Below are 22,385 nucleotides of genomic sequence, written 5' to 3'. Positions count from 1 at the left end.
GTGTTATATGTGAAAGAGCAGGTATCTTATCACCTCCTAATTACTGTATCGTGATCCTTGTCTCTGTGAGGCTTCGAAGCGTCTCGGAGTGGTGGTTTGGTGCGTTGGTATTTGAAGCAGCCGTCATTCACGTTCTTTTATACGTTTAAAGTGTATCGGCTCGCTAAAATTTGTATTACTTGTTACTTCCAGGCGTCCTTTGAATATTATGTAATGAAGAAGGGTTTTGGGGGTGTTAGCTTTGGGGTTCCAGTGTGTTGCATGTGAATTAGGGAGTGTTAGATTAGGTACTAGTGTGTTACATGGAGTAGGGAGCAATTTTTAGCATAAATTAACAAAGAATGACCTCACTTTGTTGTATAGAAAGTCTCATTAGTAAGGCAGCTTATATGAATTTTCTGAGTCAAGGCCTATGGTAACTGTTTGGGGTTTTGTTAGGTTAGGTTAAGTTTAGGGTATCTTCACACAGATGATAGCCAGCAACTTATGGCATAAATTAACAAAGAATGGCCTCACTTTGTTGTATAGAAAGTCTCATTAGTGAAACAGCTTATATCAATTTTCTGAGTCAAGGCCTATGGTAACTGTTTTGGGTTTTGTTTGGTTAGGTTAGGTTAAGTTTAGGGTATCTTCACAAACATGATAGTCAGCAACTTATGGCATAAATTAACAAAGAATGACCTCACTTTGTTGTATAGAAAGTCTCATTAGTAAGGCAGCTTATATGAATTTTCTGAGTCAAGACCTTTGGTAACTGTTTGGGGTTTTGCTAGGTTAGGTTAGGTTAAGTTTAGGGTATCTTCACACACATTATAGCCAGCAACTTATGGCATAAATTAACAAAGAATGACCTCACTTTGTTGTATAGAAAGTCTCATTAGTAAGGCAGTTTATATGAATTTTTTGAGTCAAGACCTGTGGTAACTGTTTGTGGTTTTGTTAGGTTAGGTAAGGTTAAGTTTAGGGTATCTTCACACACATTATAGCCAGCAACTTATGGCTTAAATTAACAAAGATTGACCTCACTTTGTTGTATAGAAAGTCTCATTAGTAAAGCAGCTTATATGAATTTTCTGAGTCAAGATGTATGGTAACTGTTTGTGGTTTTGTTAGGTTAGGTTAGGTTAAGTTTAGGGTATCTTCACACACATGATAGCCAGCAACTTATGGGATAAATTAACAAAGATTGACCTCACTTTGTTGTATAGAAAGTCTCATTAGTAAGGCAGCTTATATGAATTTTCTGAGTCAAGATGTATGGTAACTTTGTGGTTTTGTTAGGTTAGGTTAGGTTAAGTTTAGGGTATCTTCACACACATGATAGCCAGCAACTTATGGCATAAATTAACAAAGAATGACCTCACTTTGTTGTATAGAAAGTCTCATTAGTAAGGCAGCTTATATGAATTTTCTGAGTCAAGATGTATGGTAACTGTTTGTGGTTTTGTTAGGTTAGGTTAGGTTAAGTTTAGGGTATCTTCACACACATGATAGCCAGCAACTTATGGCATAAATTAACAAAGATTGACCTCACTTTGTTGTATAGAAAGTCTCATTAGTAAGGCAGCTTATATGAATTTTCTGAGTCAAGACGTATGGTAACTGTTTGGGGTTTTGTTAGGTTAGGTTAGGTTAAGTTTAGGGTATCTTCACACACATGATAGCCAGCAACTTATGGCATAAATTAACAAAGAATGACCTCACTTTGTTGTATATGATAGCCAGCAACTTATGGCATAAATTAACAAAGAATGACCTCACTTTGTTGTATAGTAAGTCTCATTAGTAAGGCAGCTTATATGAATTTTCTGAGTCAAGACCTATGGTAACTGTTTGGGGTTTTGTTAGGTTAGGTTAGGTTAAGTTTAGGGTATCTTCACACACATGATAGCCAGCAACTTATGGCATAAATTAACAAAGATTGACCTCACTTTGTTATATAGAAAGTCTCATTAGTAAAGCAGCTTATATGAATTTTCTGAGTCAAGACGTATGGTAACTGTTTGTGGTTTTGTTAGGTTAGGTTAGGTTAAGTTTAGGGTATCTTCACACACATGATAGCCAGCAACTTATGGCATAACTTGACAAAGAATGACCTCACTTTGTTATATAGAAAGTGTCATTAGTAAGGCAGCTTATATGAATTTTCTGAGTCAAGACCTTTGGTAACTGTTTGGGGTTTTGCTAGGTTAGGTTAGGTTAAGTTTAGGGTATCTTCACACACATGATAGCCAGTAACTTATGGCATAAATTAACAAAGAATGACCTCACTTTGTTGTATAGAAAGTCTCATTAGTAAGGCAGCTTATATGAATTTTCTGAGTCAAGACCTATGGTAACTGTTTGTGGTTTTGTTAGGTTAGGTTAGGTTAAGTTTAGGGTATCTTCACACACATGATAGCCAGCAACTTATGGCATAAATTAACAAAGAATGACCTCACTTTGTTATATAGAAAGTCTCATTAGTAAGGCAGCTTATATGAATTTTCTGAGTCAAGACCTATGGTAACTGTTTGTGGTTTTGTAAGGTTAGGTTAGGTTAAGTTTAGGGCATCTTCACACACATGATAGCCAGCAACTTACGGCATAAATTAGCAAAGAATATCCTCACTTTGTTGTATAGAAAGTCTCATTAGTAAGGCAGCTTATATGAATTTTCTGAGTCAAGACGTATGGTAACTGTTTGTGGTTTTGTTAGGTTAGGTTAGGTTAAGTTTAGGGTATCTTCACACACATGATAGCCAGCAACTTATGGCATAACTTAACAAAGAATGACCTCACTTTGTTGTATAGAAAGTCTCATTAGTAAGGCAGCTTATATGAATTTTCTGAGTCAAGACCTTTGGTAACTGTTTGGGGTTTTGCTAGGTTAGGTTAGGTTAAGTTTAGGGTATCTTCACACACATGATAACCAGGAACTTATGGCATAAATTAACAAAGAATGACCTCACTTTGTTGTATAGAAAGTCTCATTAGTAAGGCAGCTTATATGAATTTTCTGAGTCAAGACCTATGGTAACTGTCAGGAGACCAAACAGCCTGCACATGGCAACTCTTTTTCAAACTTTTCATTGTGTGTGTGTGTGTGTGTGTGTGTGTGTGTGTGTGTAAAAGTATTGAGGTTTTACAGTCCAGTCCAGTACAGCAAGTTTGTAAGCTTCCCAACCAAACACAATATATGACGAAAATTCCTTGTAGCTCAAGTGTTTGGCGCTGATATAAAAAGGAGAACAATTTAGGAAATTACACAGGGATAATATAGTTTAGTTTGGACGCTTATAATAGGCCCTGAATAACATGAAGCATTACCAGAGTCACCCTTGCAGTTATTTAATTTCTCTTAATGCCCTGTCAAAGAAAATGGAGTCTGCTGTTTCCCTCGTAAACTGATGTATAAATTTTGGCATACTGGGGAGCACAGAGATGACCTACAGTTAGAGGGAATGTATCATCTATGTATGTATGTATTTATGCATTACCCATCTATGTGTATTTATCGATCTATTCTTTTGATCTTTTACGTTCTCTCTTACGTCGAGATGTAAGGAATTGTTAAATGCACACTCATGAGTCTCAGTTTATTGGATAACGATATTTACACGTATATACATAGTTAGCTCATAGTTAATGCATGTTGGTCTTGGGGCGAGGGACACGACAAAGAGGGGTGAGAAGGCTGAAAGAGGGGCCTTGGATGAGAGAGGGGGCAGGATTTTTAGCATGACTTTGGGCTGAACCAAGGAGGGTGAGCTTCTCTTTACATAATAGATGAAGCTGGTCGACACACACACACACACACACACACGACACTGGTTCAAGTACACAATATATTAAAGTACACGGATTACGATGCGGTATAACTCCCTTTCTACCCCTCCCCCCCTTCTTCCTCTCACTTCCCTCACCCCAGAATCACTGTTAGTAGTAGTAATAGTAGTAGTAGTAATAGTAGTAGTAGTAGTCTAGTTTGTCTAATACAACCAAAATTTGAGTTCACTGATGGAGCACAGAGCTACTAGTGATTAATAACTGACTTTTGATCAATGTTTTAAAGTAATTATCAAAGGGTATGCAACTGTTCTTCACTGTCATTTTCTGTATTTTCTTATTTAATTGTTATTTTGTTTATTGTTTAACTGAAGTGAGAAAACAACACTGATTAACTGACTGATTTTGTAGCAATTTCTGGACAATATAGCCTGAACACAAGTAGTTAATACACTTTTCCATTATTATTATTATTATTATTATTATTATTATTATTGCATCGGCATTTATACACAAGCATCCAGCAATAGGAACACTTTAAAACGCAGAATATTAGCTAAACTACGTATAATGTTTATTAGTGTTATTACTATAGATATTGTTATTATTTATTTTTTATCATTAATGTTTATCTACATATACATTTCCTCTATCATTATATATCTATGTATAATCACAGGTGGAATGGCTCAACACGCAGTTCCGTAAAACACACACACACACACACACACACACACACACACACACACACACACACACACACACAGGAAACTATTTACATGAAGCTGTCTTGTCCGGAATCTATTTTTCCAGGCCGTTGGAGAGAGAGAGAGAGAGAGAGAGAGAGAGAGAGAGAGAGAGAGCGGTGGTGATGGATGCTGAGAGTCTATTCTGTGCAGGCGCGGAGGGTAAGGGGGCGAGGGCTGAGGCATCGACTGAGGCTGGGGCTGGCGTGAGGGGCAGGCTGCGAATATTCCTGATCTTGTATATACCAAAATCTGCAAGGTAGAGACAACACAATATTAGTCACTTCCTCGAGCTGCAAATTCTGTGTTATGATGAAGGATCATTCACAAATAGATTACTAAATACTGGATGGCAGAAGGCACACAGATATCTTAGTATTACCGTGTGGGAAATACCAAAACCAAAAATATAAGTTTGTCGAGTTGAGGAAAGTTTTAACTCTAGAATAAGGGATTCATGTGGAGAGAGTAAAGATCATAGGTTATAAATGTAATGAACACCACTACATTACGGATATTTTCACTGTGTTATTGAAGTTGCTCTAAGGTTATAAATGTATATCGTGTATGCCAAATTAATAATGGGATGCTGCAAAGGAGTCTGGTTGTGTCTGTTTTGATATACTGATTCGGGCCGAAGAGCTTTAATATATATATATAGGAATAAGGAATCTTTATTATTATTAATTTATTATTTACCAGCATTGCGAGGATAACAAGTGTGTGTGTGTGTGCGTGTGTGTGTGCGTGTGTGTGTTTACCGCAGTGAACGTTCTCGTCTTTAAGATCTCATAATCTCGACACGCAAGTAATAGGTTGGCTTCTGAAGCCACACACACACACACACACACACACACACACACACACACACACACACACTTGTTATTATATATATATTTTTTTGCTTTCTTATATTTATCTTTATGTAAATATTTTCTTTGTACATGTCCAAGAAATCTTCACAAATGACCACCTTACTTTCTCTTCACCTCCCCCATTCCCTCCTTCCCTCCCTTCCTTCTTTCCTCCTTCTCTCCCTCCCTCCCTCAATTGCACCTTCCCCAGCATTCTTTCCCACAACCCTCCTCGCTTCCAACCCCCCTCCCCCCGTGTTCCCCCTCCTGCCCCCCTCTCGTGAATTCTCCTTTCTGGTCTGATTCCTGCATCATCTGTTAACAAATGGACCGAAGTACTCTCTCTCTCTCTCTCTCTCTCTCTCTCTCTCTCTCTCTCTCTCTCGCTCTCTCTCCGCTAACAGTTATCTTTTTTTATCATCCCAGTTATCTTATTTGTGTGTGTGTGTGTGAGAGAGAGAGAGAGAGAGAGAGAGAGAGAGTAAAATGCATGTTAGTGTGTGTGTGTGTACGTAATTTTGTTGCAACAGATGGACCTCTGCTCCCGTTATAGACCACAGCTTGTTGACACCTCTCTCTCTCTCTCTCTCTCTCTCTCTCTCTCTCTCTCTCTCTCTCTCTCTCTCTCTCTCTCTCTCTCTGGGTATAATCATTAATCAACCCACGCACTCTTCTTCCCTATCCATCCTCAATATTCTCCTCTCTGTCTCTGTCTGTCTCTCTGTCTCTGTCTGTCTCTCTGTCTCTCTGTCTCTCTGTCTCTCTGTCTCTGTCTGTCTCTCTGTCTCTGTCTGTCTCTCTGTCTCTGTCTGTCTCTGTCTCTGTCTCTGTCTGTCTCTCTGTCTCTGTCTGTCTCTGTCTGTCTCTCTCTCTCTCTCTCTCTCTCTCTCTCTCTGGGTATACTCATTAATGCACCCACGCACTCTTCTTCCCTATCCATCCTCAATATTGTGTGTCTCTCTGTCTCTCTCTGTCTCTCTCTCTCTCTCTCTCTCTCTCTCTCTCTCTCTCTCTCTCTGGGTATACTCATTAATGCACCCACGCACTCTTCTTCCCTATCCATCCTCAATATTCTGTCTCTGTCTGTCTCTCTGTCTCTGTCTGTCTCTGTCTCTTGTCTTCCTTTTCTGCTTAAAACCTCTTCCGTTCATGTAATATTGGCTTTGATTATGCCCTCCTCCTACTCCTCCTCCTCTTCCTCCTCCTCTAACTTCCCTATACCCTACATATCAATCTCACTTCTCACATCCTTCCTACATCCTTTTCTCTCCCTCACCTCTCTTCCCCCTCCCTCTTCCCCATACTCTCCCCACCTCCCCCCTTCCCCCTACCCCCCCACTCCCCCCTTTCCGTCATTAGAGGGAAAAGGACAACGGGAAAAGATAGCCGGAAATTCCCTCTCTGTACACACACACACACACACACACACACACACACACACACACACACACACACACATTGCATTCACCTCATGTCTCGTTATCTTGTTCGAAAGTTCAGTTGTTTTTTATTTATTTTTGTTTCTTTTATTATTGTTTTTATTGTTTTATTTTTGTTTATTCGTAGTGTTGATTTTATTGTTTATTTAAAATCATAATTATTTTTATTTTTTAGGTTTTTTTTTTTTTTGGTTCCTTTCTCTATCTGTCGTTAGTCTTCCTCCTCCTTCTCCTCCTAATACGCTCCCAATATTATCGAAAGCAAGGCACGTTCCTCCTCATCCGGGCTCCTCCTGAGGTGTGCACTCCTTCTCCTCCTCCTCCTCTTCTTCCTCGTCCTTGGCCTCTTTTTTTTTTTTTTCTAGTTCTAGTTCGTGTTCTTGTTCTTCTTGCTGTTCTTGTTCTAAATCATCTTCCTTGTGGTCGTTCTCCTTGGCCTCTTCCTCCTCCTTATCTTCCTCTTTCTAGTCTTTGTTCTCTTTATTATCCACTTCCTCCACGTTCCTCCTCCTCCTCTCTTCCTCCTCCTCCTCCTTCTTCTAGGCCTCTTTCTCCTCCATATCTTTGTCCTTCTAGTCTGCCTTCTCTCTTATCCAATCCCTCGTTCTCCTCCTCCTCCATATCTTTATCCTTCTAGTCTGCCTTCTCTCTTATCCAGTCCCTCCTTCTCCTCCTCCTCCCGCGGCACATCGACAAGCGCCGCGCCAGGAAGGAGTCAAGGGCGGCCTCGGGCGAGACAATGGCCGCCAAATTGTCATGTTGAAGCGTCCCTTTATTTTCCCGGCGCGGGGTATGAAGAGGGGGTGATGGGATGGAGGGGAGTGAAGGGAGGGGGATGGAACTGGGCGATGGAGGCTGTGTGGAATGGGGGATTGATGGGGGAGGTGGATGAAAGGGGGTATATAAGCTGTAAGGACCGGGATGTGATGGGGGAAAGGGGATGAACTAACTAGGATGTACGAAGTGAGATTTAAAGGTAGCCCGGAGACGCATTTCCTTTCTCTGCACGGGTATATGGCACTCACTCTTAAACAGGTCTCATTAGGTCACGTTAGGTTAGGTTAGGTTAGGTCGGGTTAGGTAAGGCTAGGTTTGGTTAGGTTAGGTCAGGTTAGGTTACTTTAGGTTAGGTCGGGTTAGGTAAGCCTAGGTTAGGTTAGGTTTGGTTAGGTTAAATTAAACAGGTCACATTAGGTCACGTTAGGTTAGGTTAGGTCGGGTTAGGTAGGAAGGAGAGAGGAATAGTGGGTGTAATGGTTATGGGTGGAAGAAATGGATTACGTGGGTGGAGGGTGGGTGGAAGCGTCCGGGAGGTGGAGGATGTGGGTGGAAATGGTGTTAGGTGGAGAGGGTAAAAATGTAAGCCCCTCCTCCACTTCCCACGTCCACTTCCCACCTCCTCCACCTCTTCCACTCAACCGTCCATCATCCACCTACTCTTCCACCTCTCTCTTTCACGTCCACCGCCCGCCCTTCCATTCCACCACATGACTCCACCTACAGTAATAACATAAGTCTCATCTATCTATAATTTTCCACCGTTTATGATCCACCTTTCCATCTCTCCACCTCTCCACATTCCTCTGCCTTCTCATTCACACTTTTATCCACCTTTTTGATATTGTTTTTCCATTTCCTCTTTTTTTTTCTTCCTCTTCCTCTTCTTTTTCTGCATTCTTTTCCTCATTCTCTTCATTCCTCTTTTTCCTACTTCCTATGTTATTTTCCTTCTTGTTTAATTTCCATATTAGTTTTCCTCCTCCTCCTCCTTTTTTCGTCACCCAAATAGTTAAAATTCCTCTCTCTCTCGTTCGTTCGTTCGTTCGTTCGCTCGCCACTGACTTTTATCACCACCACCACCATCACCGCCACCATCACCACCACCACCATCACCACCACCATCGCCACCACCACCACCACCATCATCATTATTCTTGTCCTTTACATAAATCAATTGTCATTGTTGCCCGACGTGAACCAACACACACACACACACACACACACACACACACACACACACACACACACACACGCACACGCACGGGTTTAAATATTCCGTGACTTATTTGCAAGCGTGAAAGTGGAAAATGGAAGGGTGCCGAGAGAGAGAGAGAGAGAGAGAGAGAGAGAGAGAGAGAGAGAGAGAGAATCCAGTTTTATAATATCTCAAACTTTACATTAAGCGGAAATTCTTAAATATTCGTCATGGTTAAAAATGTTTTTATCTTTTTTTTTTCCCTTCCTAGTCTGCTTGCTTCCCTGTCGAACTGCCTGTCTGTCTGTTTTCCTTGCTCTGTGTGTGTTTGTTTGCCTGTTTGTCTGTCTGTATGCCTTTCTGACTTCGTGTGTGTGTGTGTGTGTGTGTGTGTGTGTGTGTGTGTGTGTGTGTGTGTGTGTGTGTGTGTGTTCGTCATCTCAACCTATCTATATGATTGAAAGAAAAGGCGAATGAAAATATGAAGGAACGAAGAAGGCGAAGAGGAAAAGAATGAAAAGAGGAACAAATAAAAGGGATAAAAAGGAGAAGAAAAAAAAGAAAGGAGACAAAGTGAAGGAAAGTAAAGTAAATGGAGGAAAAGAAGTATACCAGGAAACAGAAATGGACCACAGAAAAGAAAAAAAAGTAAAAGTAAAATTCTAAAGAGAAGGTAAAAGGGAGAAAGAGAGAGAGAGAAAGACGGCTCAGGTGAGAGAGCTTGACCCAGGTAATTGCCTTTGTATTGACCAGAGCGGAAACACACACACACAAACACACACACACACACACACACACACACACACACACACACACACACACACACACACACACACACACACACACACACACACACACACACACACACACACACAGAGATAGAGAGATAGAGAGATAGAAGAGGGGGGCGAAGAAGGGAATGTCTGAGGAAGGGAAGCTTTGTGTGTGTGCCCCAAAGTTTAGTGTTAACCTTTCCTTGATTTATTTACTGAATGCAATATATGTGTCCTCCTCCTTTCTCAGATCTCGCACGCAGAAGACAGAGTAATGAAAGAGCGTGGGAGAAGGAGAAAGAGGAAGAGGAGAGCAGGGAGGGGACTTATTAATAAACTAACACCGTAGAGTAATATTGCGCTCCTAAATTGTACTACACCAGAAGAAGAAAACCACATACATAGGCTACTAAAGAAAACTCATATGTACTTAAAAAACGCGCACTTGTATATTCTTTCCTTCTTAGTCACTCTTCTCTCATCTCATAAATACTCAGCCATAAATAAATTCTCTCATTAACCAAAAATTATCTCCTATTTGGCCTTTGTAAATAGTTGATGAGAGAGATGGAAGCTTCTGAGAATACCAAGATACATAAAGAAAAACTAATTCCGTGCAGGGAGGAATAATAATGATGAGGGTTAATCGAGGACATAAATACGGATTAGCCTGGAGGAAGAGTGTTGGAAGAGAAGGATTATCACTGGAGCAAGAGGAGGAGGAGAAGGGATATGTTTGGAGTGAAATAAGTAGTTGGAGGAGAGGAGAAAAAGATAGTGTGATTAAGGAGAGAGAAATATGAAAGAGGGAAAAAGAACGAGACTGGAGGGATATGTTTGGAGTGAAATAAGTGACTGGAGGAGAGGAGAAAAAGATAGCGTGATTAAGAAGAGAAATATGAGAGAGGGGAAAGAGCGAGACAGGTTGGAATTAAATATATGAGGATTTGGAAATGAGAAGTGTCAGAGGTGAATAAGAACGTGCGAAGAAAACGAGACGCGGGATTAATATAAGTGAAAGGGTTCAGGAATAAGAGAAAAATGCGTGTCTGAGGGAAATGAGGAAAAGAAAATGGAGACGGGTTTGGGTGAATTAAGATGGGGAGACTTGGGTAAAAGGGAGATAAGGGGAGGGGGGGAAGGGAGAATAAGAGAGAGGATGAATGTGTGAAAAATAAAAATAAAAATAAATAAGATGAATAAAAATAAATAAAATAAGGAAGTAGGTTAGTGTTGAGAGCAAAAGCATGTCCCCTCTGTGTGTGTGTGTGTGTGTGTGTGTGTGTGTGTGTGTGTGTGTGTGTGTGTGTGTGTCCCCTCATCACCTGCGCGTTTGCCTCCCCGTGAAAGGTAATTACTGCCATGACACACCTGACCGGAAGTTGGTGACCCCCCCCTCCCCTCTCTTCCCCCTCCCGTCCCCCCCTTCCCCATCCCCCCCTTCCCCTATCTCTCCTTTCATTTTTTTCTCCGCCTATTTTTTCCCCTCACCCTCCCCTTTCTCTCCCCTTCCATTATTTACTGTACTCTCCCTCCCCTTCGCTCCCCTTTTCCCCTCCCCTACTTCCCATATCTTCCCTTCTGTAATCATTTTTCTCCCCTTAGCTTCTCCCCTCAACCCCTTTATTTCATCCTCCTCCCCATTTCTCTCCCCTTATTCTCTCCCTTCCCTTTTCCTCTTCCTCTTTTTTGTCCCTTCTCCCCTTTTCTGCTGCCTCTCTTTACGTTTCTCCTTCCCCAGTTCCCTTCCTTCGTGTCTTCCCCTTCCCCTCTTCCCTTTCTTCCCTTTCCCTCCTAACCCCTCATTTTCGCTACTCATTTCCTTCCCCCCCTCTCTCTCTCTCTCTCTCTCTCTCTCTCTCTCTCTCTCTCTCTCTCCCTTCCATTTCTCCTCTTTCCCTTCTCTTTTCCTCCCCTTCCCTCCTAACCCTCATTTTCGCATTCTCATTTCCTTCCCTCTCCCTCTCTCTCCCTTCCATTTCTCCTCTTTCCCTTCTCTCTTCCTCCCCTTCCTCCTTCCATTTCTCTTCCTTAACTATCCCACTGCTTCCCTTCTCTCTTTATCTTATCTACTCTCTCTTCCTCTGCTGCCTGCCTCTTTCCTCCTCCTCCTCTCCTCTCCTCCATATTATCCCTTTCCTCCCCCTCCTCCCCTTCCATTCCCCCTCATAATCAACGTTCAGGAGAAGGAAAGGGAGGAAGGGGGCCAAAGGGGAACATTGACCCTCCTCTCCCCTCCCAGGACGCTGTAGTTTACCTTGTCAGTCTGTCTTTTAAGAGGGAAATGGGCGTGTCCTGTCCTTTTTTTTTTTTATCTAGTTAAGTTCCCCCTTCATCCCCCTCTTTTTTTTTTTTTGCATCTATCGTGCGAGAAAAGGAAGAAAAGGAAAGGAAGTGGGGAGAGAGAGAGAGAAGAGAGAGAGAGAAGAGAGAGGAGAGAAATCTTTGACAATCATGCAGTAACGTTTTTAGTATTTCTCCTCCTCTTCCTCCTCATCATCTTCATCATGTGTGTGTGTGTGTGTGTGTGTGTGTGTGTGTGTGTGTGTGTGTGTGTGTGTGTGTTCACTACTTTTATGGACAAAAATTTGGGTCACTTCTTCCGTTTCCTGTTAGTTTGTTTGTTTGCTTGAAGTCACCTGTTTGTTTATGATTATTGTTGACGGTTGTTGTTGTTGTTGTTAATGATGTTAGTGGTTGTTGTTTTTGTGTGTGTGTGTTCCAGAAGTAGTGTACACGGCATTAAACTGTGTGTGTGTGTGTGTGTGTGTGTGTGTGTGTGTGTGTGTGTGTGTGTGTGTGTGTGTACACTGATAGGATTAGGTTTAGCAGAGGGTGTGTCCACTTATTGCCCTCTTCCACTCCCTTCCTTCGCCTCCATCCACCTTTTCTTAACTCCATCCACCATTCTCCACCTTCCCCCTTTCAGACTTTCTTTTGCTCCCTCCACCTCTCCACTTTCTCCTCATCCACCTTTGTATCTTTTCCTTCCTCTTTTTTTTCTCTTTTTCCTCTATCTGTCTATCTAAATATCTATCTGTCTATCTATTTATCTGTCTATCTCTATTTACCACCCTTTACTTGTGCCTGTATTCTCCACTTCCTCCACTTCCTTCCACTTCCTTTTTCATTCTCTCCTATTCATTTCTCTCCCTTCTTCTTCTTCTTCCCTTCTTCTTCCTCCTCTTCCCTACCTTCACCTCCTTCCAAACTTCCTTTCTACCACCTTTCTCCACCTCCTTCTTCTATTTTTTTTAAGCCACTTCCTTCTATCCATCTCTCTTCCTCCTCCACATCCTTCCAGTCCTTCCACTTTCCTCCTGGCTTTCTTCCTATTCACCTCCTTTCAGACCTCCTATCCACATCCCTTCCATAACATCTATCCACTTCTGATCCACCTCTCTTCCTCCACATCCTTCCTTCCCCCCGCCCCACTCTTATGATCCACTTTTCCTCCTCCACTTTATAATTTCCTTTCTTTCCTCCACTCCTTTCTTCCCTCCACCTCCTTCTTCCAAAACTCACATCCACTCTCCTCCTCCTCCTTTTCATAACTTCCTCCTTCCCGTCCTTTCCACCTGTGCCTTCGTCCACCCCCTCCACCTCCCCTTCCACTGCAGTTTCTCCATATTTGAGTGTGATTCATGGGACTCACGCCGCCTGCGGGTGTGGAATTTACGTGGATGGAGGAGGAGGAGGTGGAGGAGGAGGAGGAGGAGGGTTGGTTTGTGAGTGGAAGGAAGAAGAGATGAGGGAGATGAGGAAGGAAAGAGGATATGCAAGAGGCTTAAAGGAATAGGAGGAGGAGGAGGAGGAGGAGGAGGGAAGGAATGAATGAGAAAAATGTGAAGAAAGTTTTTTTAGAATAGTGTTTGCTTTCCTCCTCCTCCTCTTCTCCCTCCTCCTCCATATCCTTTTTCTTGCCTAGCCGGGATTGAAGAGAGAGAGAGAGAGAGAGAGAGAGAGAGAGAGAGAGAGAGAGAAAAAAAAACTAGATTAACAGTGTGGAAACGTAAAAAAAAAAATAGATGGAAAAAACTGTGTGTGTGTGTGTGTGTGTGTGTGTTAGTTGGTTGGTTGGTTGGTTGAGGTGAATCCGTGCCTGGCCCACTCCCTCTGGCGGTGTGGTTGTGCGTGACGGAAGGGAAGAGGGAGGAGGAGGAGGAGGAGAAGGAGGAGGCGAGGGAAGCATAACAATGAGGTCTGACGCGGATGATTGTGTTAGGCAGGTGAGGATAAAGGGAGGGAAGGAGGGGCAAAGGGAGGAAGGGAAGGAGGGGGAAAGGGAGAAGAGCTACAAAGGAAAATAAAAAGATAATGAAGTAGAGATGGAAAATTGGGTTAGGGAAGGAAGGGGGAGAAGGAGGACTGAAGGGGAAAATAAGATGATAAAGAAGAAAAGGGAAATTGGCTGAAGGAAGGAAGCGAGGAGGAAGGGAGGAGGGCTGAGAAGGGGTGTGAAAAAGACAGGAGAGAGAGAAGGGAAAGAGCATTAAGGGAAGGAAGGGAGGAGAGGAGAAAAAGAGTAATGGAAGGGAAATGGAAGCTAATGGATTGAAGTTTTGACAGTAAGGATAAAGGACTGCCCTATAGTTTCTGGGTGTTACGAAGAAGTTGAGGAATGGATTGACTGGCCAGGGAAAATGTGGTGTGAGGGAGAGGAAAAATAGGCTATATATAAGGAAAACAAATTGGAAGGAAAGAATAAATAATGGATTGTGTATCGGGATGAATTCTAAGGGAGTTTGATATCTTAGTGTTATGTAGGTGAGATATGGATAGGGCGAGAAACGTGGGAGAGAGAAAAAGAAGAAAAGGAGAAGAAAGTAATTGCAAGGAAAAGAAAGACTAGAAAAAAAGTTGAGTATGAAGCTAAATAGTACTTGCTTTTTTTTTTTTTTTTTTTTTTTGCGTCGTGGTGTTTGTACTCAGATGAAGAAAAAAGGGCTAGGCAAGGAACGTATGATAAGAGAGAAAAGAGATGAGGAAAAAAATATATCTAGTGTAGGAATGCAGAAAAATATATAGGCTAGGAATGAAGAAAAAAATATATAACCTTGGAATGAAGAAAAAAATTTATAGCTTAGCAATGAAGAAAAAAATAGCCTAGGAATGCAGAAAAATATATAGGCTAGGAATGAAGAAAAAAATATATAGCCTTGGAATGAAGAAAAAAAATATATAGCTTAGCAATGAAGAAAAAAATAGCCTAGGAATGCAGAAAAAAATATATAGGCTGGGAATGAAGAAAAAAATATATAGCCTTGGACTGAAGAAAAAAAAATATATAGCTTAGCAATGAAGAAAAAAATAGCCTAGCAATGCAGAAAAAAATATATAGGCTGGGAATGAAGAAAAAAATATATAGCCTTGGAATGAAGAAAAAATATAGCATGGGAATATAGAAAAAAATATAGCCTAGGAATGATGAAAAAAATATAGCCTAGGAATGAAGAAAAAATATTATAGCCTAGGAATATTAATTAAAAAGAAAATAAAGAATCGAAGGTTGATGCAATGGAGGAAGGTATGTGACTGGTCAGAGAACGTATGGTGAAAATGAATTAAAAAAGAACGTATGGGAAAAAATAGAGAAAGAAATGGTAAGGGAAAGTTATTGGGGGGGGGGGATAATAGAGGACTGAAGGTTGAATTATAGTGTTTTGGAGTCATGGTTGACTTACGTAAGGGAGAAAGGGACTGGGTAGAGAACGTATAGGGAAAGAAAAGATTAAAGAAATAGCGAGGGAATGTGATTGAAAGGAAAAATAGAGAAGGTAAAAGATGGTATAAGAAAAATAGGTTGAAGAAAATAAAGAAAGGGACTGGATAGAGAACGTATAGCGAGAGGAAAAGATTAAAGATGAAGAAAGAAGTTGAAGAAAATAAAGAAAGGGACTGGATAGAGAACGTATAGCGAGAGGAAAAGATTAAAGATGAAGGAAGAAATAGCGAGGGAATGTAATTGAAAGGAAAAATAGAGAAGGTAAAAGATGGTATAAGAAAAATAGGTTGAAGAAAATAAAGAAAGGGACTGGATAGAGAACGTATAGCGAGAGGAAAAGATATAAGATGAAGAAAGAAATAGCGAGGGAATGTAATTGAAAGGAAACTAAAGAGAAGATAGAGGCGTCTTGGTGTTGTGCAAGCGTTTGTAGACGAAATATATGATAAAAAAGATAAAAAAAAGCGAAAAATAAGAAAAGAAGAGGTAGGCCAAATAAATGAATGTAAAATAATGGGTATATAGAAGTTTTAAGGAGTGAGAATAGAATAAATGAAGGCTTTGTGGTGAATTGATGTTGTGGAAGCGAAGAAGGGACTGATGAGGTGATATGGTAAAAAGGAAAAGAAGCAAAAAAAAAAAAAAAAAAAGGTAGGGATGATAATGGAATGTAAAGTAATGGATTGAAGTTCTAAGGAGTGAGAAACAAATGGCAGCTTTTTGAGGTCTTAGTATTATGCAAGTGAAGAGGGAACTGGGAATTAAGTATATGATAAAAAGAAAAGCGAAAAAATAAGAAAAAGAGGAGTTAGGGAAAGCAAATCAATGTAAAATACTGGATAGAAGTTTTAAGGAGTGAGAAATAAGTTAATGATAGCGTGTTACATAAGCGAGAGGCAAGGAAATAAGTATTGAGAAACAGTGAAAGAGGAAAATGAAAGTAAATGCAGTATAGTGGAAGGGAAAGTGAATTAGAGAAAGTGAATTGGAAAGTTTGGATAATTATTGAAGTTTTTTTTTTATGTGGTTCGACACTATCAATGTAATTACCTCCACCTCACACCTGGCCACCTCTCCACTCACCTGTCTAGCCTACCTTCTTATCGCTTACCTTCCTATACCTGCCCGCCCAGCCAGCCACTCAGTGTTACCCAATCACCTAATAGGCCTAGCTAGACCTCCTCCTCCCCTTAAGGAAATGGTCTGAAAAGTGTAATTTCCTCTTCCTTTTTCTCCTCCTCCTCCTCCTTTTCCTTTTCCGTTTTCTCCTTCCTCTTCTCGTCCCAAATAGGCGTCCAGTCAAGAAGGGAAAAGTGTAAGTCATAAAAGGTATATGTGTGTGGTAATAATAGTAGTAGTAGTAGTAGTAATAGTAGTAATAGTAGTAGTAGTAGTAGTAGTGACGATAATGAAAAAATAGAAATAACAGAGACACAGAGAGACACAGTGACGATAATGAAAAAATAGAAATAACAGACACAGAGAGAGAGAGAGAGAGAGAGTATTGTTAAGAATTCATGAAGCTGATAAGAACTTTGTGTTTAAATTTCCTCCTTTCATGTAACGCTAGGCCTATTTTTCTTTTTTGGTCCCCCTCTCGCTCCCTTCTCTCTCTCTCTCTCTCTCTCTCTCTCTCTCTCTCGACCACCCCACCACTCCCACTACCACTGCATCGTTCTCCTGCAGTTCTCCTCCTCCTCCTCCTCCTCCTCCTCCTCCTCTTACCTCCGCAGCCTCTCAGCCACGCCTTCCGCTCTTCTCCTCCTTCCCTTGCTCTCTTTTTTTTTTCCTTCATATCTACATTCACTTTCTCTCTCTCTCTCTCTCTCTCTCTCTCTCTCTCTCTCTCTCTCTCTCTCTCTCTTTTTTAGGTCAGAAATATGTATACTATCACGTTCATCAGCTACACAGTCTCCTCCTCCTCCTCCTCCTCCTCCTCCTCCTCCTCCTTGTTTTCTTTATTTGTATATATATTTCAAACCACTTTATTTATCTAATCCATGGCCTCTTTTGACTCTTTATCCTCTCTATGTCTACATCAATTTACCTGTTTCTCCTACCTTTCTCCTCCTCCTCCTCCTCCTCCTCCTATTCTACTTTTCTCCTCTTCATTCTCCTCCTCTTCTTCCTCTTCCATTATATTCAGTCCATTTCCTTACACAATCTTTTTTCAACGTCTTTGTCTGTTTCATACCTCTTTCTTCTTCCTCTTCCTCCTCCTCTTCTTCCATTTTCCACCTCTTCAATCTCCTCCTCCTCTTCCTTTTCCATTATATTCAATCCATTTCCTTACACCCTTTTTATATTTCAACGTCCTTATCTGTTTCTCATTCCTCTTTCTTCCTCCTCCTCCTCCTCCTCTTCTTCCATCTTCCACCTCTTCAATTTCCTCCTTTTCTTTCTCTTCCATTATATCCAATCCATTTCCTTACACCCCCTTTTTTTTTTTTTGCAACGTCCTTATCTGTTTCTCATTCCTCTTTCTTCCTCCTCCTCCTCCTCTTCTTCCATCTTCCACCTCTTCATTCTCCTCCTCCTCTTCCTCTTCCATTATAAATCCAGTCCATTACCTTGCCCCCTTTTTTGAGGTCTTTTTATCTGTTTCTCATACCTCTTTCTTCTTCCTCTTCCTCCTCCTCCTCCTCCTCCTCCTCTTCCTCCTCCAAGTCGCGCCCCGATAACCTTCATACAGTAGGAAGCAAAAAAGAAAGTCACATTGTTAAGGAATTAGGACGTTTTGCTTCCTTTAAATGTCACTGTTGTATTATTATTTATTATTATTATTATTAATATTATTATTATTATTATTATTATTATTATTACAGCGATTAATTTAGGCATTTGAGTTTACGGTATTTACTGTTTATTTAGTCATTTATTTATTTATTTATTTATTTGTTTATTTTATTTACTTTTATGTATAGTTATTTACGTTTTTTTTATTATACCATTTTACATTACTTATATATTTACGTCTTGAAAGAAAAATTAAAATCGGGTCTTCCACTCTGCTTTCATCCATCCGCCCTGCTCCACTTCCTCGACCCCCTACCCACCGACATTTCATCCCCTACCATTCATCCACATGCCACACTGTTCCACTTTGCACTGCTCCACTTCTAGCCTTCATCCATTGCTTCCATCCACTGACATCCATGCCCCCACCCTTCATCCACTACCATTCATCCACATGCCACACTGTTCCACTTTACACTGCTCCACTTCTAGCCTTCATTCAATTCTTCCATCCATTGACATCCATGCCCCACCTTTCATCAACTATCATTCATCCACATTCCACACTACTCTAACCCCCATCCCTCCCCCATTACCTCATCTCCTGCCTCCTCTTTCCACATCGGCACTTCCATCTCCCATCAAACATGTCCTTTTTTTTCTGTTATCTCCCCCCCTTCCTCCCCTCCCCCTCCACACACATACACAAGCGATTGCCTCAATACATTCACTATATACTGACTCACTCACCCTCCTCCTCCTCCTCCTCCTCTAGTCGGAAGTAGGAAAGAGAAATTGAAAATGATGCAATGTTATGATTCCTTTTTTTTTCTCCCTCTCCTTCTCTCTCTCCCTCTTTCAAGGTTTCTCAATACTGAATCGTGAGTTCTGACTGTGTACTTAACAGAATGATGGTGAAATAGATTAAGGTTACGATTGAGAATTAGTGAAGAGTTGCTACGTAGGTGGTTTGATAAGCGAGGAAGTGTAAGATCGATGAGAATAAAATAGTATATGTTGTTAGTTATCAGGAGTTTATTATTATTTTTTTCTTCCTGTGATATTGAATAATGCCTCTCGTCTCTTTTCTTTTCCTTTTAATCCTCCTCCCTCCTCCTCCTCCTCCTTCCTCACTCCTTTACCTCCATTCCCTTATTTCACCTCCTTCCCTGTCCGTATTTTTGTAACCATCAGTGAATTCCTCTTTTATTTAATTTGTCTTCTATTCTTTCATCTTCTTCCCTGTTCCACCGCCTCCCCTCTCCCTCTCCTCCGTCCTCAATCCACTACTTAATCCACAGTGTTCTCCGCTCCACCTTCACTGTTGCTGTCCATTCGTTACTGTCATTCATCCACTCTGTTCCCCGTTCTACTCCACCTCCCCCCTTTGCTCCTTCATCCACTTATCCCATCCATCCACATTGTTCCCTATTCCACCGCCTCCCTTGCCTTCGTCCTCTGTTTTCATCCACCCTGCTTCCTGTTACGTTCCACTTCCTCCTTCATCCACTGCTCTCATCCACCTTATTTCCTGCGCCCACCCCCCAACTTCGCCCCTATCCAGTACTTTCATCCACCTCATTCCACCCCGACCCCTTCACCTACATTTCATCCACTGCTTTCATCTACTTTTTTTTTGTTTTGTTCCATTGTTCCACTCCTCGCCCTCATCCATTGCTTCCATCCATCCTGTTTCTTGCTCCACCAAGATCCCTCCCTTCATCCACTACATCTATCCACCCTGTTCCACCCTACACTCACTACTTTTGTCCACCTTGTTCCATCCTGACTCCTTCGTCCCTGTATCCAGTATAGTTCCATCTACCCTGTTCCACCGCCCTCCTTATCCCTTATCCACTACATCTATCCACCCTGTTCCACCCCGATCCCTCGTCCCCGTATCCATTGCGTAGCTAGTGGATTAGGGGAAGGGTGGGGGGTAGTCGTAGGGGGGACGTAGGGGTAGTTAATCCAATGAAGGCGCCTCCCTCCTTTCTCCCCTCATCCCCCCCCCCCACCCCACCGATGAAGGGCCGTGATTGGTCTGTCTGTCTGGGCGGAAGTGACGTGTGTAATGCGTGTTGTTGCATTTTTTTTTTTCATTTAGCTGTCACCGGAAACACTATATACGTATACTGCTCGGACACACACACACACACACACACACATACACACATATTCTCTCTCTCTCTCTCTCTCTCTCTCTCTCTCTCTCTCTCTCTCTCTCTCTCTCGCTAACATGAGGAAGATTTTAGAATATCAAGTTTGCAGCAAAAAAAAAAAGAAAGCAAAAGAGAAGAAAAGAAAGCTTGCGTGCAGGCTGTGAATATGAGAGAGAGAGAGAGAGAGAGAGGGTTAAATAAAGAGTGTTAGGCTGTGACCCACTTCCGCGCTCTTACTCACCCGCCCACCCGCCCACCCACCCACCCACCAGCTGTCGCCGTCACTCGTTCACACTCACGTACGTAGACACTTCACCGCGGTCCGTTCCTTCCGTCCGTTCATCCGTTCTTCTTTCCTTCCTTCCCGTTCATACGTCCTTCATCCCTTCCTGCGGTCCGTGCCTTCCTTCTGTCGCCCCTTCCTTCCTTCACTCCTTTCTGGTTCCTGTTATTTCCTTTTAATCCCTTTCGGCAATCCGTTTTTATTTCCTGTTGTCACTCTGTTATTTCTTTTCCCATTAATTTCCTTCCTTCATATACTACGTCATTCTTTTCTTCCTGCTTTTTCGTTTATTTTGTTCTTTTGTTCCGTCATTCCTTTCTGCTTTCCATTATCTCCTTTCAATTCCTTTCGGCAATCCGTTATTATTTCCTGTTGTCACTCTGTTATTTCTTTTCCCATTAATTTCCCTCCTTCATGCACTACATCATTCTTTTCTTCCTGCTTTTCCGTTTATTTTGCTCTTCTGTTTTCACTATAATTTTCTTCCTTCCTTTCGTCATTCATTAATTCCTGGTTTCCTTAAGTCCTTCCGTCATGTATTCTCCATCGGGGTCGTCTCTTCCCTCGTCCTCGTCTGCACACTGGTAATCCTTCCTCAGGTTGTGGTTGATTGAACGGTGCTGGTGGTGTAAGGGTGGTTCTGGTTAACTCTTCACACCGAATTGTAGGCGGGAATGAGAGGTGGTGGAGGAGGAGGAGAAGGAGGAGGAGGAGAAGATGGTTTAGGTTAGGAGACGAGAGGAGAAGACGCCCTTTACTTCATTCTGGGGGAGTTGTGGGTGGGAAGAGTAGGTGAAGGAGGAGGAGGTGGAGGAGGAGAAGGAGAAGGAGGAGGTTTAGGTTAGGAGACGAGAGGAGAAGACGCCCTATACTTCATTCTGGGGTAGCTGTTGGTGGGATGAGTAGGTGAAGGAGGAGAAGAAGGAGGAGGCTGAGGAAGGAGGGGGAAGGTGTTGTTTGTAGATATAATATACTGTATGATGTCCAATGTTCCTGCCTCTCTCTCCGCTCTGTTTGAGTCTTCGTGGGAAAGATACAGAGTGGATGGGAGCGGTTTTCTTCACTTCCTCACTCTTCTTTCCTTTATATAATTTCCTCCCTTCCTTCGTTGTTCCTTTTTCTTCTCTTCTTGTATCTCCTTTTCTTCCTTCCTGTATTTCCTCTTCCCTTCCTCTCTCATTTTTCCTTTATATAACTCCTTCCTTCCTTCCTTGTTCCTTTTTCCTCTCTTCTTGTATTCCCTTTTCTTCCTTCTCGTAAATAGTCTTTCCTTCCTCTTTATGTATTTCCCTCCTTTGTTTCTTGTTCCTTTTCCTTCTCTTTCTATATCTTCGTCTTCCTTCCCTTTCCTCTATCTTCCTGTCTTCATTCTCATTTTCTTGTTCCTCTTTCTTTCCTTCTCCTGTATCTTCCTTTCTTCTTTCCTTTTCATTCTTCTCCTTTCCTGTATCTCTTTCTTGTCTCCTCCTTCCTCATTCCCTTTCTTTCTTTCTCTATCTCCTTCTCTTTCTTCCTTCTTCACTTTCCTTCCTCCTCCTCCTCTCTCTTTCCTCCTGCGTAGTTTCTTCCCGTCCTCATTTTCAAGATGTATGGTAATTACGTCTAATTTCTCTCCCCTTATATTTTCAGGTTAGACTCTCCCTTCTTCCTCCTTTCCTTTTTTCTTCCTTCCTTTCTTCTTTCTCTTTCTCTCCGCCTTTGTTGTTGCTTCTTGTCCTCATTCACACGAAGACAAACGTTTTCATTTTTCCTCTTTCTTTAAATGTTCGCTCGGCTTTCCTTCCTTCCTTCCTTCCTTGCTTTCGTCTTTTCTTTCTTTCTTTTTCTTTCTTTCTTCTGCGCCTTCGTTTCGTGGTTGCTCCTCGTCCTCATTCTCATAGACATTTTTTCTTGATTATTTTATTCTTTTGCTTTCACTCTTCTT

At 41.7% G+C, this 22,385-nt stretch overlaps 1 protein-coding gene and 2 long non-coding RNA genes across 4 annotated transcripts in view; 1 reads left to right on the top strand and 2 right to left on the bottom strand.

Moving 5' to 3' along the window:
- Positions 1-1,277: 1,277 nt before the first annotated feature.
- Positions 1,278-3,103, bottom strand: LOC127004179 (uncharacterized). The gene is made up of 3 exons (XR_007757679.1): positions 2,947-3,103; positions 2,267-2,436; positions 1,278-1,699 (listed from the first exon to the last, which is right to left on the bottom strand). It is a non-coding gene; the product is annotated as an uncharacterized LOC127004179 (long non-coding RNA).
- Positions 3,104-3,564: 461 nt separating this feature from the next.
- Positions 3,565-22,385, bottom strand: part of LOC127004174 (low density lipoprotein receptor adapter protein 1-B-like) — a 54,941-nt gene continuing 36,120 nt past the window's right edge. For both annotated transcript variants that reach the window (XM_050871658.1, XM_050871657.1), the window contains exon 7: positions 3,565-4,766. The gene's annotated coding sequence lies outside the window, so the exon portion shown is untranslated. The remainder of the gene's footprint in view (positions 4,767-22,385) is intronic.
- The window catches only part of LOC127004177 (uncharacterized), a 3,210-nt gene continuing 1,308 nt past the window's right edge, over positions 20,484-22,385 (top strand). Inside the window, exons 1-2 of the long non-coding RNA XR_007757677.1 lie at positions 20,484-21,187; positions 21,302-22,385. The exon at positions 21,302-22,385 is cut by the window's right edge and continues 1,308 nt beyond it. This is a non-coding gene — a long non-coding RNA (uncharacterized LOC127004177). The remainder of the gene's footprint in view (positions 21,188-21,301) is intronic.

The sequence above is a fragment of the Eriocheir sinensis genome, chromosome 27, assembly GCF_024679095.1.
Source record: "Eriocheir sinensis breed Jianghai 21 chromosome 27, ASM2467909v1, whole genome shotgun sequence".
Taxonomy (NCBI): domain Eukaryota; kingdom Metazoa; phylum Arthropoda; class Malacostraca; order Decapoda; family Varunidae; genus Eriocheir; species Eriocheir sinensis.
This window is presented reverse-complemented; position numbering and strand designations above follow the sequence as displayed.